Below are 19,715 nucleotides of genomic sequence, written 5' to 3' on the forward strand. Positions count from 1 at the left end.
ATAAATAAAATGGCTCTGGAAAAATTTGTCACTTTTCAGATAAATTTTCACCCAGTCCAGAATAATAATTTTTCACTTAAAATATTCATGACTTAATTCTTTGACATTACTTTTAGGCAAAACCCTCACCAAGTTACATATAAAAATTCCTAGCCAGAGAGTATTATGTGAGAAAATACATTGTATATCATGTTTAAATTGCCCCAAATGTTTTGCATTGCCTATATGTAATGAAGAGATAGGTATTGTACAACTCTAAAAGTAGTTTTCTGTGCTACAACTTTAAATTAAGTTCATATAAAAATAAAATAATCATAAGCCATCAAAAGGCTGAAAATCTGTCAAGAAAAAGGAACAGAAAGAATTCATCTTTCAAAAAAATGAATATCTCACACTCTTCTTCCATCAACCATCATTTGGTTTCAGTTCTTTTCTCCTTTTGACAAGTATGATAAAACTTTATTTATATATAATTAATCTAAATCTGCATTTAATTTACTTTCAAGTGGTATTTACTACTTATATAGCCCTTTTTTGTTTATCAAATAATATTTTTTAACCTGTAAGAAGAGTTTGAGTATGTTGTGTTGGGATGAAATTCATCATAATTTTTTCCATTAATGGAAGTATTTCGTATTTTATAGACTTTCACTAAGCAGCAAAATTTGCAGGAAGAAAACTACACTTTTTTTTTTTTTTTTTGAGGTACTGGGGATGGAACCCAGGGGCATTCTACCTCTGAGCTACACCTTCAGCCCAATTTTTTTTATTTTATTTATTTATTTATTTTTTGTGGTACTGGGGGTGGAACCCAGAGACCTTCTACCTTCGGGCTATACTCCCAGCCCAATTTTATATTTTATTTGGAAACAGGGTCTCACTAAGTTGCTAAGAGACTCACTAAGTAGCTGAGGCTGGCTTCAAACTTGTGTGATCCTCCTGTCTCAGCCTCCCAAGTGCAGGGATTACAAGCATGCACCACCACACCTGGCTAGAAATTTACATCTTTATGCAAAGAAAAGGTATACTTTATTCAAAATTTTAAAAGGTCAAAAAACTAGAAAAGAAAGAATCCATATCAACCAAGCATCTCATTTTTATCAGACACTTCAAGTAAACAATTTATGAATTCTTACAATAACCATGTGTGAGAAGTACTATTATTTCTTTTTTCTTTTTTCTTTTGGTGATACTGAGGGTGGAACCCAGAAGTTTTCTACCTCCGGGCTATACTCCCAGACCTATTCTATATTTTATTTGGAAACAGGGTCTCACCAAGTTGCTAAGAGCCTTACTAAGTAACTGAGGCTGGCTTCGAACCTGTGCAATCCTCCTGTCTCGGCCTCCCAAGCATGGGGATTACAAGCGTGCACCACCACACCCAGCCTGTTATTCCTTTTTCTGAAGATGAGAAAACAGAGAGAAGCCAGTGATATGAAATGAGGTGCTTAAGGTCATATAGCTAGTAAGTAGCTGAAACAGAATTCAAATCAAATGTTGTAAAATCCAATAGTATGTTTAGCTTAACTTTGTTTCACATATGCATTCAATATAATCAACAACCCCCTGTTTTCTTTTAAACATTGAATTTCTTAGCCTCCAAATATTACATTCTTCTGGTTTCTTCCATCCTAAGAGCCACTCTCTTAGCCTCTACTTTTGAATGTATTATTTCCACCTATGAGTTCTAATGTTCCTCCTACTCAGACCAGAACCTTGTGAGAACTTTCTTTTCCTGAATAACCTTATCTATTCTCCTGGATTTAATGCAATCCTTATTTATTTATTTATTTATTTATTTATTTATTTATTTATTTATTTGTACTGGGGTTTGACCTCAGGGGTATTCTACCTCATAGTTACATCCCCAGCCTTAAATTTGTTTTATTTTGAAACAGGGTATCACTAAGTTGCAGAGGGCCTCACAAGGTTGCTGAGGCTGGCCCCTCCCCTTGCTGGGCACTGAACCCAGGGCCTTGTGCATGTTAGTTACTCTACCATTGAGTCACTTAGCAATGTAGCAATTTACTCGATCCATTAAGCAATGCAATCAACACTGTCACATTTGTTGTAATGTATACTGCCTTCAGCTCCTGCCCCAAAAGAGTTGAAATCAAGCAGCTACTAAATACCTCAAATTGCAGCCGGGTGTGGTGGCACATGCCTGTAATCCCAGTACTTGGAGGGCTGAGACTGGAGGATGGAACAGGTTCAAAGCCAGCCTCAGCTACTTAGTGAGACTCTCCACAACTTGGTAAGACCTTGTTTCCAAATAAAATATAAAAATAGGTCTGGGAGTATAGCCCCGAGGTAGAAGGTCCCTGGATTTCATCCCCAGCACCACTAAATATCTCAAGTTGCTCTTGTTACCTGTTTATGAGATCCAAGTTTTCTTAACAACTTTTTACTTCCCTATTAAGTATATTGTATCCACACAGTACTCTATGTGTGTTTGCATAATAAAAAGTTAAAATAACCTCTACCATACAGATGTGTTTATATGTCTCCTTGCTCATCTTTAAAAAATTCTACAAGAACTTCAAAATATTAAAAAATGGGTAGGCATGGGGGTACACGCTTGTAATCCCAGTACTTGAGAGGCTGAGATGGGAGGATTGTAGGTTTACAGCCAGTCCCAGCAACTTAGTGAGGCCCTCTACAAAACAATGAGATCCTCTTTCTAAATAAAAAATAAAATAGGTATGGGGGTATAGTCTGGAGATAGAAGGGCCCTGGGTTCCATCCCCAGTACTAGAAAAAAAGTATTCAAAATGATGAAAAACAAATTGAGCATTAGCATTTCAATAGAATTCTTTACTAAAAATATTTTGGCTATGTTATAATTCAGATAGTTTTATGTAAGTTCTTTTAGTAAACAAGAACTCAGCAATAAAGAACAAAATTATGTCATTTGTAAAAAGATGGAAAGACCTGGAGAACATTATGTTAAGGGAACTTAGCCAAGCACAGAAAGAGAAGGGCCATATGTTTTCTTTAATATGCTCACACAAGGAAGTATTAGGAATACCAAAGGGATTCCAGACAATAGAGGGGAAACCTCAGTGAAGCCAGAAAGGAAGGGTAGAGTAGGAAGAAGGCTGAGGTTCATTAATGGACCTGTACACTCAGTATAGGAAGGGAGAGAAATGTGGCAGGGGAGGAATGCAGGGGAGGGCACCAAGTACTGTGTGAATATATGCCCTTGTCAATATGATCCACATTAAGATGTGAGACTATAGTGTAACGATTAAAATAAAATGTTGAAAAAAAGAAAAAAGAAAAGTAATTATACATTATTTTATGAGAAAAAAATATGCTTCTATGGAACTGTTGTGTAACTGATTTCCAACTTTCCTAAAATTACTAAACTAAAATTTCGAAGTTTTTTGTCATGTTCATTAATTTTCACTCCTAAAAAAATTATTATTACATATACCTTTGTTATTTACCTACCGGTTGTTCTTCATGTTCTGTCTCTTTACTTTCATTAGGTCTGTTTTGTCCACTAGATTTTTTTGTCCACTCTCGCTGATGCTTATTCTAATATGCAAATTACTTCAAAATATACTGAAAGCAGACCAGTAGATTTCAAGGCTCTTCAAAGTTGTCATTTAGAATATTGGCAAGCTAGTCCTGTTGGAAATTTTTCAAAAAATAAATTTTAGTAGTAGAGTTCATAACTCTGTCCTATTCATATTAGAAACTCAAAATCTGCTGGGCATGGTGACGCACACTTGTAATCCCCACGCTTGGGAGGCGGACACAGGTGGATCACGCAGGTTCGAAGCCAGCTGTGCTGGCTTAAGAGACCCTTTTTCCAATTTTTAAAAAGTATAAAAATAGGTCTAAGCCGGGCGTGGTGGCGCACGCTTGTAATCCCCGCGCTTGGGAGGCAGAGACAGGAGGATCGCGCAGGTTCGAAGCCAGCCGCGCGCTGGCTTAGGAGACCCTGTTTCCAAACAAAAAAAAATGTAAAAGTAGGTCTGGGAGTGTAGCCCGGAGGTAGAAGGGCTTCCAGGAACCCCAGTACCACCAAAAAAAAAAAAAAAAAATAGGTCTAGGAGTGTAGCCCAAAGGTAGAAGGGTTTCCAGGAACCCCAGTGCCACCAAAAAGAAAAAGGAAAAAGAAAGAAAGAAAGAAACTCAAAATCCTATGTCGAGTACAGATGAGCAAACCAATATTAGAGTACATTACACTAAAATGCTGCTAACATAAGCTTAGCAGTAGATCATGTCTACCTATAAAGCTTGAAGTACTCTTCCATTCTATCATAAAAAAAATTTATTTAGTCCAATATGGTAGCCAATGGCCACCTGTCATTATTGGGCACTGGAAATGTGACCAACTCTGAGATGTGACATAAGATGTACACCAAGCCAGGTATAGTGGTGCACACCTTTAATACTGGTACTTTCAGAGCCTGAGACAGGAGGATCACAGGTCAACCTCAGCAACTTAGTAAGACTCTGTTTCAAAAGAAAAAGGGTTGGGGGTATTCAATTCCCCAGTACCCAAAAATTAAGAAAACATATTTTAAAATAATTTTATAGTGAATTACATGTTGAAGTATTATTTTAGAAGTATTAACATTAATTTCACCTGTTTCTCTTCATTTTTCTAGAGTGACTATAAAAAATTCAAATTACATTTGTGACTTACTGCTATGACTCACTTTATATTTATACAGGACAGCACTGTCCCACAGTAATAAATAGGATTTTTATAGTTAAGGTAGTTTGTGGTGTTTTATTTTTCCCCAAAATAGATTATGGTTATTGTGTTGTATATAGTCCATAGGAAGAAAGGTCCTTAAATGAAAACTTATACTTTCAATGAGAATTGAGGGGGGGGACTGAAACATTGTAAGAATACAAAATAAACATTAATTTCCTCTCTGCTGAAAGCAGAAAGTACTACATACTCAAGAATACTGTACTATCTAAGGACTTTATTAAAGAAGAACAAAATTATGTCATTTGCAAGAAGATGGAAAGATCTGGAGAACATTATGTTAAATGAGATCAGCCAAGCACAAAAAGAGAAGGGACTTATGTTTTCTCTAATATGCCCAAACTAGGGAGTATTAGGGATACCAGAGGGACTCCAGATAATGGAGGGGAAACCTCAATATAGCTACAAAGGAAGGGTAGGAAATGAAAAAGGGTGAGGTTGATTAATTGAGGAGCTACATTCGAATATGTGTAAAAGTATGAATGTACCGTGGTCAACCTGGACACTCATTGTTGGGAGGGGGGAAGAGGAAGTGGGGGGTGGGAGGGGGCAACAAGCACAGTCTGAATGTATGCCATTTTCAACATGATCCACATAAAAATAAAAAATAAATAATAAAAACAATTGCCAAGTAAAAAAGATAAAAAGAATAGTTGGTTTTAAAGTTTTATTTTTTCTGTAACCACTCAGTTCTTTGAAGTAACAAAAATTTAAATAAAGCAGCTGCTTTAAGCAGAGCATGGTGGGGCATGCCTATATTCCCAGTACTTGGGAGGCTGAGACAGAAGGTTCACTGGTTTGAGGCCAGCATCAACAACTTAGGGAGACCTTATAGCAACTTAATGAAACCCTGTTTCAAAATAAAAAAGAGCTGAGGGTATATCTCAGAGGTAGAATGCCCCTGAAATTCCAAATACCCCTGAAATCAATTGCTTTCCCCTGTATAAAATACCAAGTGGTGAGAAATTTCAAAGTTCTAGTAGGCAAAGAATAGTACCATGACATTTTCAAAAATAGGCATTTGTGAGCTTGACCAGTGTCCATGTATTATTCTCTTCCAGGAAAGTTCAAACACTTTGTATTAGAGGTTATTTCTAATAGGCATAAAGGAACTGTCTGAGTGGGTAGGATTATAAATTAGTGAAAAGACTTTGGAAACCCTTTTGTCATTATTTCTACTCCTAGGCATATATCCAAGAGTAATACATGGCCCTTTATATAAAAATACAAAAAAAGTTTATAAACTGGGTGTGGTGGCACATGCTTATAATCCCAGTATTCGGGAGCCTGAGACGGGAGGATCATGGTTTCGCAGACAGCCTCGGGTACTTAGTGAGGCCCTCAGCAACTTAGTGAGACTCTGTTTCAAAATAAAGAATAAAAATAGGGTGGGAGGTATAACTCAGAGGTCAAATGCCCCTGGGTTCCATCCCCAGACTCGCAAAAAAAAAAAAAAAAAAAAAAAAAAAAAAGTTTATAGCAGGATTATTCATAGTAGCCCCAAACTGAAAATAACTCATATACCTATAAGTAGATAAAGTCATATAGTGGGAGAGCTCACAAAAATAAAAGGAACCAACCACTATTAAATATTAACAGTGATGGCAGGGCATGGAGGCACATGCTTGTAATCCCAGCATTTTTGAGGCTGAGAAAGGAGGATCGCAGCTCATGGACAGCCTCAGCTACTTAGGTTCTTTGCAACTCAGTGAGACCCTGTTTTAAAATAAAGGATAAAATAAAGGAATGGGGGTTTAGCTCAGAGGTAGAATGCCCCTGGGTTTCATCCCCAGTATTGCAAATAAATAAATATTAACTGCAATAATTCTCAAAAGTATAACAATGTTTGAAAACAGCTAGATAAAAAAATATTTAGGCCGTTGGTGGTGCATGCTTGTAATCCCTGTGCTTGGAATGCAAAGACAGGAGGATCACGCAGGTTCAAAGCCAGCCTCGCTGGGAGTGTAGCCTGGAGGTAGAAGGGTTCCATCCCAGTACCACCAAAAAGAAAAAAGAAAAAAAAGAATATTTACTGTATTATTCCATTTAAGTGAAGCTCAAAATAGGAAATTAATTTATGATCTTTTTTTGCAGTACTAGAGATGGAGCCCAGAGGCATTCTACCTCTGAGCTACATTCTCAGTCCTATTTTTTATTCTTTATTTGGAAAAAGAGTTTCATTAATTTGCAGAGGGCCTAGGTAGCTGAGGCTGGCAGAAAACTTGTGATACTCCTGTCTCAGCCTTCCAGGTACTGGGATTAAAAGCATGCACAATCATGCTGGCTCATAATTTATGATCTTAAAACCAAGAGAGTTACCTTAGGCTTGAAGGGCACTGCAAATATCTTGTGTTGAATTACCTGTACATTTATGATTTTTACATTTCTCTCTGTGTCTTATATTTTAAAAAAAAAACATTTATTCAAAAAGTAAATATCGGACTTCCAGGAAGATGGTGACCAAGAAAAGCAGCATTTATGAGTCCTGATAAAACTCGATCTCTATTGCCACAAAATCAGCGCTTTTCATAGCCAGAAAACACTAGCAACAGAGAAATAAAATGTAAACACAAGGGACAGAAAAAAAGACTAGAAGAACAACCAGAGACCAGAAAAGAAATCAAGCCTGCAATGCAGCGGTGGAGCTATGCTGGCACCATCTTCCCTCACAGCACCAGGCTCTAGAGAGGAAAGGTAAACAAGGAGCTAAAGTGAGCAGCTGTGGATCATTCGGGTGTAATTCAGCAGTTCTTTCAGTGCAAAGAACACCTAAAACTCCTAGTGGCCAAGCTCATCATGCCTTCCAGGGACTCAGAATGGAGCTAAAAACTGGAAAAGAAATACACCAGCCTCACGGCCAAGGGCATGGCAGCAGCGCCATATTGCCAGCAGCGACAGCGAGTTCACCACACCCTGCGACAGCTCCTGATCAGCATGCACAATAACTGTGAGTGAAACTGCGGCCCCTAAAGGAGAAATCCATGTACTGTATTCCCAGGGACATGCACAGCTTTGATAATCTCCTTGGGTCTGAGATTTTGCAGTCCAACCCAGTGAAGGAGTAGTGGTAGCAGAGATACCACACCCTAGTCGCAGTTCCCTGTGGGAAAAAGCCCACCCTGCCACCCCCATGGTCTCGTGCAGCCTCAATTAACTTCCTGGATCTGACACTTTGTGATACAACCCAGTAAAGGAGTAGTGGCAGCTGAGATTACCACAGACTCAAGATCCAGAGCACCCTAAGTGAAGTCGTAGTGACCCAGGGAAGGCACAAACTTCTGAAATCATGGGAAAGAGGAACAACAATAGAGCAATGAATGCCCACAACCCCATATTATCAGAACCTGATAACACGGAAATTCAGAGACTCCAGAAGATCAAATCAAGAATATAACTGTAGAAATAATACAGGACTTTCAAAAAAAATTTAGAGAGAGTCTAAAAGAAATAAAGGAAGCAATCATTGAGGTAAAGGCCTCAATTCAAAGTATAAACAATCGATTAGACCACATGGAGAATAGAATCTCACTCCTAGAAGATGATCACTCCAAAAATGAACACATAATCTATAACTCAGAAAAAAATCAGATAGCAGGAATCTGACATTGAAGAAATACGGTCCCATTTTAAGAGAGCTAACCTAAGAATAATTGGAATAGAGGAGGGAAAAGAAGGTGAAACCAAAGGGATCAATAATCTCTTCAAAGAAATAATAGCAGAAAACTTTCCAAACATAGAGCAAGAGGTCGATACACAGGTCCAGGAAATTTATAGACCTCCCTTTAGACAGGATCAAAGAAGAGGTTCCCCACGCCACATAATTGTCAAAATGACCAATGTGGAAGCCAAGCAGAGAATCTTAAAGGCAACAAAAACAAAAGGCAAAGTGACATTTAGAGGCAAACGAATTAGAATCACTTCAGACTTCCCAAACCAAGTCATGAAAGCCAGAAGGGCTTGGAGTAACATATTTCAAACTCTGAAAGAAAACAACTTCCAGTCAAAAATTTCCTACCCAGCAAAACTATCTATCAAATTAGATGGGGAAATAAGAAGCTTCCATGACAAACAAAGACTGAAGGAATTTATGTCTTCAAAACCAGCGCTAGAGAAAATACTCAAAGAGATTAACTACAAAGAAGAAATTGGTAATACACATCAGAACCAGAGAAACAAGGTTTTTCCATCCAGTAGACAACTAAGATTGGTTATCTTTGGAGATTCATTATTTATTTTAGTCTTTTACCTATTTCTAAATTGTACTGTTTGCTTTTATTATTGCTAATTTTTAGGATTTCTAGTTGGAATATTAATATACCTTCAGATATAGCATTTGGAAATATTTTATCCCATTCTATCAGTAACTTTTAACTCTGTTTACATTGTCTTTGGATGTACAATATTTTTATATTTTTTAGAAAGTTTGTTTGTTTCTTCTTTTATTGCCTATGACTTTCAAATCATATCCAAGAAATCACTGCCAATTTCAATGTTGTAAAGTTTTATGGTCCAGGTTTTCTTCTAAAAGTTTATAGTCTTAAGATTTACATTTATGTCGGGCGTGGTGGCGCACATTTGTAATCCCCACGCTTAGGAGGCTGAGACAGGAGGATTGCACAGGTTTGAAGCCAGCCTCGGCTACTTAGTGAGGCTCTGTTTCCAAATAAAATACAAAATGGGTCTGGGAGTATAGCCCGGAGGTAGAAGGCCTCTGGGTTCCACCCCCAGTACCACCAAAAAAAAAAAAAAAAAAAAAAAAAGATTTACATTTAGGTCTTTTATCTATTTTGAGTTAATATTTGTATATGGTGTTAGGTAAGGGTCCAATTTTATTCTTTTTCATGTAATTATTATTTTTCAACAATATTTAGTGAAAAGATTATTATTTCTTTCACCTAATGTTCTTGGAAAACTTGTCAAAAATAACTTGACCATATATGGAAGAATTGAAAAAAAAGTAAATATCTGTGATTATACTAAAATTATCTCAATCTCATTTAGAGCACAATGTAGTGGCACAGACCTGTAATCCCAGCTACTGAACAAGCTAGAGCATGAGGATCTCAAGTTTAAAACCAGCTGAGGCAATTTAGCAAAAGCCTGTCACAAAATAAAGGGGGGGAGGATATAGCTCAATGGCAAATCACTTGCCTAGCATGAAAGAGACCCTGCGTTCAAGTCTAATTGTTGGCAAATTAAATTTGTAAACAAATAAGTATTATTTAAAACGTTTTTTTTTTCTTTCTTTTTCTTTTTTTTTTTTTTTTTTTTTTTTTTTTTTTTGGTGGTACTGGGGGTAGAACCCAGAGACTTTCTACCTCTGGGCTATACTCCCAGACCTATTTGGAAACAGGGTCTCACTAAGTTGCTGAGACCCTCACCAAATAGCTGAGGCTGGCTTCGAACCTATGCGATCCTCCTGTCTCAGCCTCCCAAGCGTGGGGATTACAAGCATGTGCCACCACGTCCGGCTTTGGAACTTTTGTTAAATTGAGATTTGAGGTGTGGTTTTGTCTGTTTGGTTTTTGTAGGGGTTGTTTTTGTCTTTCCCTCTCCCCCACCCCAAAGATAAATTCTTACTCTGCTGTGCCATTTCTAGCCTGGAACTCCTGGGCTCAAGTGATACTCTTGCCTCAATCTCCTAAGTAGGGAAGATTACAGGCACTAGCCACTGAGCCTGGTTGACACTTGATTTCTGAAAGAATGGAGGGAGGGAGGGAGGGAGGGAAGAGAGAGAGAGAGAGAGAGAGAGAGAGAGAGAGAGAGAGATTGAGATAGAGAACTGGGGACTGAACAACATAGGAAAGGTTACCTCTGAGTTATACCACCAGCCCTTTTTTATTTTTTTTTTATTTTGAAACAGATCTTGGTAGGTTATCATACAATAGCCTTAAAAATCTGTGATCCTCTTGTCTCAGCCTCCCAAGAAATGGAATTCACTGCACCTGGCTAAAAGGGATTTTCTTAACATTATTTTCACATTTATTAAACATATAGAAATAAAAAGCTTTAGAGATAGAAAAGATTTAGAATAAAGCAGTTTGGCTCTGTGCAAAATTAGGTGACTTGACCAAGATCAAAATTAATGGTTGTAATGAAGCTAAAATTTAATTGGGGGGGTGTCTGTGTCTGTGTGTGAGTGTTCATGTGCGTGTGTGTGTGTCTGTGTGTTACTAGGCATTGAGCCCAGAGGTGCACTACCACTGAGCTCCAGGCCTTTTTAAGTTTTATTTTGAAATAGGGTCTCCCTAAATTGCCTGAGTTGGGCTCAAATTTGCCATCCTCTTGCCTTAACCTCCACATGGCTGGGATTACAGGCCTGAGCCACCATGCCCAGTTTACATTCCAGGACTTTTTTTTTTTTTTCCCGGTACTGGGGATAGAACCCAGGGGCATTCTACCTCCGAGCTACCCCCACCCCAGCCCTATTTTTTAGTCCTTTTTATGTTTGAAACAGCGTCTCACTGAGTTGCAAAGGGCCTCGCTAAGTGGTAGCTGAGGCTGTCCACGAATTGTGATCCTTCCATCTCTGTCTCCCGAATGCTGGTACTACAACCATGTGCCACCACACCCAGCATTGCAGAACTTTTTAAGCAGGACTTTAAGTAGAGTTAGACTCCATTACAAAATATTTGACTTCCCCTGAAATCCTGATAGTTCATAATGCTAAAAGGAAAAAAAACCCTATACATCATCCAATGTCAGTTATTCATGCCTCCATTTCAGTAATGATAAAAAATATGTAAATTATAAAACAAGGAAGGAAAATGATACTTGGCCTTATGGTGAGAAACTGTATAAAGCACTGTAATCCATGTCCTTGAACTTTTTTCTTTTTTTGAGGTACTGGGGATAGAACCCAGGGGCATTCTACCTTCAAGCTACACTCCTAGCCTTATTTTTTATTCTTTATTTTGAAACAGAGTCTCACTGAGTTGCAAAGGGCCTCACTGAGTAGCTGAGGCTGTTCGCAAACAGTGGTCCTCCTGTCTCAGCCTCCCAAATGCTGGGATTACAAGCATGCGCATCCACATTCAGCTTCCTTGAACATTTTTTTTTTTTTTTTTTTTTTTTTTTTGGTGGTACTGGGGTTCCTGGAAGCCCTTCTACCTCCGGGCTACACTCCCAGACCTATTTTATATTTTTGAAACAGGGTCTCTTACGCCAGCGCGGCTGGCCTCGAACCTGTGCGATCCTCCTGTCTCCGCCTCCCAAGCGCGGGGATTACAAGCGTGCGCCACCACGCCCGGCGAACATTTTTTTAAAACATTTTTTATAACTTAATCATTCTAGGCATGGTGGTGTACTCTTATATTCCCAGTACTTGGAAGGCTGAGAGGAAGATCACAGGTTTTTGGCCAGTCTCAGCAACTTAGCAAGGTCCTTTGCAACTTAATAAGACCCTGCTTCAAAATAAAAAATAGAGCTGGGGATGTAATTCAGAAATAAAATGTCCCTGACTTCAATCCCAATACAAAAAGAAAAAAGAAAAAAAAAAAAACACTTGCTTTTCATGAAGACAAATATGGAGTTTGTATTCAAACAAATAATGTATTAAAAACAAAATAGTTTCCCTTTTACTTTTTGCAGCTTGTTTATAAACAAGTTTAAGAACAGCAGAATCAAGAGGTGTTTATTCCTGCTGGAAATGTACCTACATTTGAGCTACTGACAATTCACAAGATTCAAGGATATAGATACTCATTCTCTTTGTTTTCTTCAGACTTTTAAAATATGGTAACTCTTCCTATTCTATTTTTTAAAGGAGTTCTTTTGGCTCTGAATTTTAAAATAAGCTATGGTACATTTTTTTTGTCTGGTCGTTTACAGTTTAATTTCTTTTTTTTTTTAACTATTTTGTTTTGGAGGAGGAAGAGAAACAAAGAGTTCTAAGAAAAGCTTTTATAACAGGTTCAAAAGTATAAAAGCCACTTCAAGCTCCAGACATTTGTAGCCTTTATTTCTTTAGTCCTTGAAAGGGCTTTTTAAATGTTAACAGCCAGGATAGGACTGCTTTCCTATATTGAGGTTTCAGGCTTCATTTCCTTTGTAGTTTTTGAGTTCTTCCCCACCCTCAAACACGCCCCCCCCAACATCTATGCAAGCTTCTTTTAAAAACAAAATAAATAACAATGAAAAATTTCATTCATCATGAGACTTGTACAGGCCAGTTTCTAAGATACCATACAGAATAGATACATCTTTCAACTCAGGGCTTTAAAATATTTTCTCTGATTCTTCTATATTTGGTGAATCAATATGTCTATTTAGCATGTTTTCATTTCTAAAATAATGATATATCCCCTGGGAAGTTATAACAGCTAAATCTTACTGGCCCCCTCTCCTTAGAAATGCTGAAATATAATCTTCAAAAGTTAAGTTTCAAAAATATGCTCATCTATATATTCTTAAATTGAAAAAAAGTAGGCTTAAAGTAATATACACAGTATTATCCTAGTTTAGATTTTTAAAAATTACATAAATACATAAAAAACAGGTCTGAAGCATTGTATTCCAAGGTTTTGACAATGATTATTTTTCTTGGTTGGTGAGACTATAAATATTTTTATTTTAATTTTTTTTTTTTCAGTCCTGGGGATGGAACCCAGGGACATTCGACCTCTGAACTATACCCCTAGCCCTATTTTTTATTCTTTATTTTGAAACAGGTTCTAACTGAGTTGCAAAGGACCTCACTAAGTAGCTGAGGTTTTCCAGGAACCATGATCCTCCTGTCTCAGCTTCTCAAATGCTGGGATTACAAGTGTAAACCATCACACCCAGCTCTTTAAATTATTCCATGCTTATTAATATATTTTAACTTATCTTCAAGGTATATACTATGGGCACTGTGAGGTCTGGCTGTGAGGCCTGGCCAGAGGAGGCAGAAAACAAAAAACTCTAGCAGTGGCAGGAAAAGTGACCCCAACCAACTTCGGTCCCCAGCCCATAAACCTGCCTGTCCAGCCCTGTCAAGACCACCATTGGGGAAAAGCCACAACCGTGTAAGTATCCCTCCCTTCTAATGCCCCATAAAAAGCCTCTAGACTGTAAGGCAGGGGTTCCTGACTCTCGAGGACTCTCTCTCCCGGTCAGGTGCCTCCTCCCCCATTTATCTACAAATAAATCTATTCCTACCCGGGTGTGGTGGCGCACGCTTGTAATCCCAGCATTTGGGAGGCTGAGACTAGAGGATCACGGTTTGCGGACAGCCTCAGCTACTTAGTGAGGCCCTCCACAACTCAGTGAGACCCTGTTTCAAAATAAAGAAAAAAAAATTGGGCAGGGGGTGTAGCTCGGAGGTCAAATGCCTCTGGGTTCCATCCCCAGGCCCACAAAAAAAAAAAAAAAAAAAATCTATTCCTGATGTGGAGCTATCCACATCAGGATATCCACAATGGATACTCCTTGTCCCAATATTTACCAACATATGCATTTTGATAAAATATTAATTTAAAAATAAATGTTTATTATTTTAGCACATCATATCGTTACCTTTAAAATCAATATTTAATCACTTTAATCTGTATTGCATAAGTAGATAATTTTAGAGTATAATTTGAAAACCATGATTTTCATATAAACATAAAAAGAACATGAGTTAAAATGTTAAGTGTCAAAGTTGATGTGTGTGTGGGGGGGGGGTTACTGGGGACTGATTGAACCTAAGAGCATTCTATCTCTGAATTATACCCCCAACCCCATTTTTTATTCTTTATTTTGAAACAGGGTCTCACTAAGTTGCAGAAGGCCTCATTAAGTAGCTAAGACTGGCCATGAACCTGTGATCCTCCTGTCTCAGCATCCCAAGTACTGAAATTACAAGTGTACACCACCATGCCCAGCATCAAAGATTTTATTTAATTTATTCATAGCTAGGAGCAGTGCTATAATATCTGCTACTCAGAAGACTGAGACAAGAGAATCCCAAGTTCAAGGCCAGCCTAGGCAACTTAGCAAGACACTGTTTCAAAACATAAACAGAGCTAGAAATGTAGCTCAGTGGTAAACCACATCTGGGTTCAATCCCTAGTACCAAAAAAATAAAAAATAAAAACATCAAAAACAAAAACAAAGAAAAAACTTTATTACTTATGAGGAGATGCAGAGTAAGTTTATATTCATTATAGAATTTGAGTTACAGAGAGTTATATTCTCTACTGGACAAAATCCATTTGTATTGCCAAGAATAGGAAATCATGCATGTGGTTATGGACAAAAAAACTTCATGATTTTTCAGTTTTCCAAAATATAAGTTTATCTCTAAAATTGTAAAAATAGCCTAGTAAATCAAAGATGATCAAAAGTACAAATAATGTGAGAAAATATTTGCCAACTCTACATTTGACAAAGAGTTCATATTCAGTATATATAAGAAACTTCAAAAAGTCAGTAACATAAAAACAAATAACCTGATTTTAAAACATGCAATAGAACCTAATAGACATTTCTCAAAGGAAGACATATAGTGAGCTGGAGATGTAGCTCACTGGTAGAGAGCATGCCTAACATGTGCAAAGTTATGGAGTCAATCTTCAGCATCACAAAACAAATGCACAAAAAAGACATAGATATATCGACAGGTATATAAAAATATGCTCACCATCACTAAATGAAATGAAAATAAAAAACATGACGAGTTATCATTTCACTCTAGTAAGAGAGGCTACTATCAAAAAGACAAAAGACAAGTGTTTGTAAGGATGTAGACAAAAATCATGTTTGTAGAGAAAAAGGAATCTCTGCACACTGGTGGTAAGAATGAAAATTAGTATATCCATTATGGAAAACAGTATGGAGGGTTTTCAAAAAATTAAAAATAGAACTACCAGAGTCTGAGACAGGAGGATCACAGGTTTGGGACCAGCCTTAACAATTTAGCAAGACCCTATTTCAAAATAAAAATAAAATAGGGCTGGAGGTATAGCTCAGAGGTAGATTGCCATTGTGTTCAATCCTCAGTATCACAAAACTAGACTGCCCCTGTGTTCAATCCCCAGTACCAAAGAACAAAAATAAAACTACCATGTAATCCAGCAATCATCCAAGTGGGTATAGATCCAAAGGAAATAAAATGTCAGAGAGACATCTGAACTACTGGTTTATTGCAGCACTATTCATAATAGCCAAGAAATTGAACAACCTAAGTGTCTATCATTAGATGAATAGATAATGTGGTGTATATATATATATATATATATATATATATATATATATATATATATTATATATTACACACACACACATATATATACACATTGGAAGACTATACAGCCATAAAAAGGAATAAAATCCTGTCATTTGCACCAACATAGATGGAATTGGAGATAGTTATATTAAGTAAAACAAGCCAGGCACAGAAAGATAAGTACCACATAAACAGGTTGACCTCATAGAAGTTGAAAGTGGAATGGTAATTACCAAAGGCTGGGGAGAATAATGGGGTGGGTAGGGAGAGGTCTATCAATGGGTACTAAATTAAAGTTAGATAAGAGTAATAAATTTGAACTGGACACAGTGGTGCACACCTATAATCCCAAGATTTGGGAGGCTAAAACAGGATTGCAAGCTCGAAGCTAGCATACAGTAATTTAATGAAACCCCATTTTATTTATTGATGCTGAGGACTGAAACCAGCATTCTACCTCTGAGCTATATACCCCAAGCCCTAGTTTATTCTTTATTTGGAAACAGGGTCTAAGTTGCTATAGATGGCTTTGAACATGTGATTCTCCTGATTCAGCCTCCCAAGTACTGGGATTATAGCTGTGAACCACCACCCTCACATGTTTAAAATAAAAATGGCTAGAGCGGGGCGTGATGGCGCATGCTTGTAATCCCTGTGCTTGGGAGGCTGAGACAGGAAGATCGCACAGGTTCAAAGCCAGCTTCAGCTACTCAGTGAGGTTCTCAGCAACTTAGTGAGACCCTGTTTCCAAATAAAGTATAAAATAGGTCTGGGAGTATAGTCCAGGGATAGAAAAGCCCCTGGGTTCCACCCCCAGTACCACAAAAAATAAAAATAAAAATGGCAGGTCATGTAGCTCAGAGGTAGAATCTCCTAGGTTCAATCCCCAGTACAGTGTGTGTGTGTGTGTGTGTGTGTGTGTGTACACGCACACAGAGTAAATTCTGGTGTGCTATTGCATTCTAAGGTGACTATAGATGGTGATAATATTATCTATAACGTTAAAAGAAAGAAAAATGTTTTCATTCTAAAGAAATGTAAATGTTTGAGGAGATAGATGAATTTAAAAAAGAAAAATTGTACTCTCATTTAGAATAAAATAATCCCTTGAGGGTCCCTAGACATTCAGCATTCCCCTGAAAGGCAACCCAGCAATCACTTTTTTCCATTTCTAAGTCTTTGACAAATTTTCCTGATATATTTGATAATTGGTAAACTGAATTACAAATAATTTTCAAATATCTTGATGGTCAAAAATATGTTTTTTCTTATACATCCTCTAGAAATGTCTAGTAAAGTTGTTGTTGTTGTGTGTGTGTGGCACTGGGGATTAAACCAGGGCCATTCTATTCCTGAGCTACATCAATAGCCCTTTTTGTAATTTTAAATTTTGAAAAAGGGTCTTACTAAATTGCTGAGACTGGCAATCCTCCTGTCTTAGCCTCTCAAGTAATGGGATTACAGGTGTGGCCCACCAAGCCCAGCTAATTTTCTTTAATATAGCCAAGGACACCTGTAATCCCAATACTTGGGAGGCTGAGACAGAAAGATCACAGGCTCGAGGCCTCAGTGACTTAGTGAGATCCTGTTTTCAAAATGAAAAGGGCTGGGGGTGTAGCTCAGAGGGAGAATTCCCCTGGGTTCAACTCCTCATACCCCAAAAAAGTATATATAATCAAAGTTCACCACTGAATATTTGAGGTAGTACAAACTGTAGATACTTATTATCTACTCTGTAGCAGAACATACAGGAAGAAAAAAAAAATGGAGATGGAATGGTCCCTTCCTGAGAGAAGATATTTCATGGTTCAACTGTGACAGAGTATCTTCTTATTTTTATAAAACAAAACAAAGAAGAGCACTGTTGAGTTTCTGTGCCATATATTTCTATTACATTGTATAATTTCATTCTTACCTATAGCCTTCTGAATACAAAATAGTAAAATGTGATCAAACGATCCAGTCTTTATTATTTCTTATGTTGCTGTTTATTTTGTGGTCCTGTTTTATTGTAATTTGAAGAATAAGCCATGCAGGTTCCAACAATTCTGGTGAAGAAATAAAAGACATGTTGCTAGCTTGTTAAATTTTTCTGGACTTTCACCAACCATTAAAGTTAGAATTACTTAGTAACTATGACTTAATGAGCTCTTTTTTAACTTTAGGATTCTTTTATCAGTCTAAAGTAGCTATTCAGCCATCTGATTTTATTGGTAATAGAGCTTAGAGTTCTAAATTGTATATATTACACTTTGTAAACCTATTAGAGATAAACTGTAAGCCATCCTACAAAACTCTATGACAAAAATGTAATGTTATTGTAATTACATGTATAGAACCTTAGTAGAATCATGGAGTTAGTGAGCAAAATATCTAAATTCTAGCACAGATCAAGCAACCACTTCCAAAAAATGCTTTTCCTCCTTATGACTTTATTCTTTTAGTTTATTTTTATCAAAGAAATAATCGACTAAAGTGTCCTTTGATTGATTATTCTTATAAAATGGGCCCTGAGATCTTTTATTATCCTATTTATTATTATGCTACTCTTCTGCTTCTAAAATTAAAAAAAAAACAGAATTTGGGTTTGTGAGTGCATAAATTAAAAAACTGTCTTCCACGGGGATGGGGGGGCAGTTCTGTGAATTGTTCGATTATCATTTGAAATCTAGGAAAGTAATAACTTTTCTACAAAGGCAAACTAGAGTAACTGCTCAGTTCAGAAGTTAAGTTTTATTTTACAAACTGTTCTCAGTATAGAAATTCAAGCTGAATATGTACTGTCATGCCACCTACTGATTTTTGCTTTAAGAAAAAAATCAAATCTTTGATCAAGGATAGAAAGTTTTAGAATAAGTAAGGACAAGGATTCTGGCAAAATGTTAGGTTCTAGCAAGGTTAAAAATTCTGACAGCTTAATACTGAAGGAGGTAGTTTCCAGTATCAGAACAATACCTTTAGATACAAGCCTTTTGGAGCAGGCTAGTGATGGCCAGTGGGATAGGGAGGCTAGGGATGGGCTGGAAATGGGTACTTGGTTCCTTTTGGGGGTGGTGAAACGTCTTGGAGATAGACAAAGGGGGGAGTTGCGGAAGGTTGTGAATGTACTAAATGCCACTAGATTGTACACTTAAATAAGGCTAACTTTAGGTTATGTGATTTTCATCTCAAACAATTATTTAAAAAATGAATTCCTGCCGGATGTGGTGGCAATCCCCGTGCTTGGGAGGCTGAGACAGGAGGATCACGCAGGTTCGAAGCCAGCTTGAGCTGGCTTAAGAGATCTTGTTTCCAAATAAAAATATAAAATAGGTTTGGGAGTGTACCCTGGAGGTAGAAGGCCCCTGGGTTCCGTCCCCAGCACCACCAAAAATAAGTAAATAAAAAATAAAAATATAAACAGAAAATATAAAATGAATTTCATGATGCATAATCATCTTGGCATTGTAAATTAAGTATCCATCCCAGGATTTGAACCTTTATGCTACATTTTCATGTATTTATTTTTGTAGTACTGGGGATGGAACCCAGGGGCATTTTACCTATGAGCTACACCCCCAGCCCTAATTTTTTATTTTGAAACAAGGTCTCACTGAGTTGCAAGGAGACTAAGTAGTTGAGGCTGTCCATATACCGCAATCCTCCGGTCTCCGCCTCCCAAATGCTGGGATTACAAGCGTGCGCCACCACGCCCGGCTTTTAGGCTACACTTTTGAACATTTTTTTTTTAAAAATGCTGTTAATCAGTAAAGAATATTTTTTATCTAAATACAGGCTGTTAGCTTTTTAAAAGTT

Source organism: Muscardinus avellanarius (genome assembly GCF_963383645.1).
Source record: "Muscardinus avellanarius genome assembly, chromosome: 1".
Lineage (NCBI taxonomy): Eukaryota > Metazoa > Chordata > Mammalia > Rodentia > Gliridae > Muscardinus > Muscardinus avellanarius.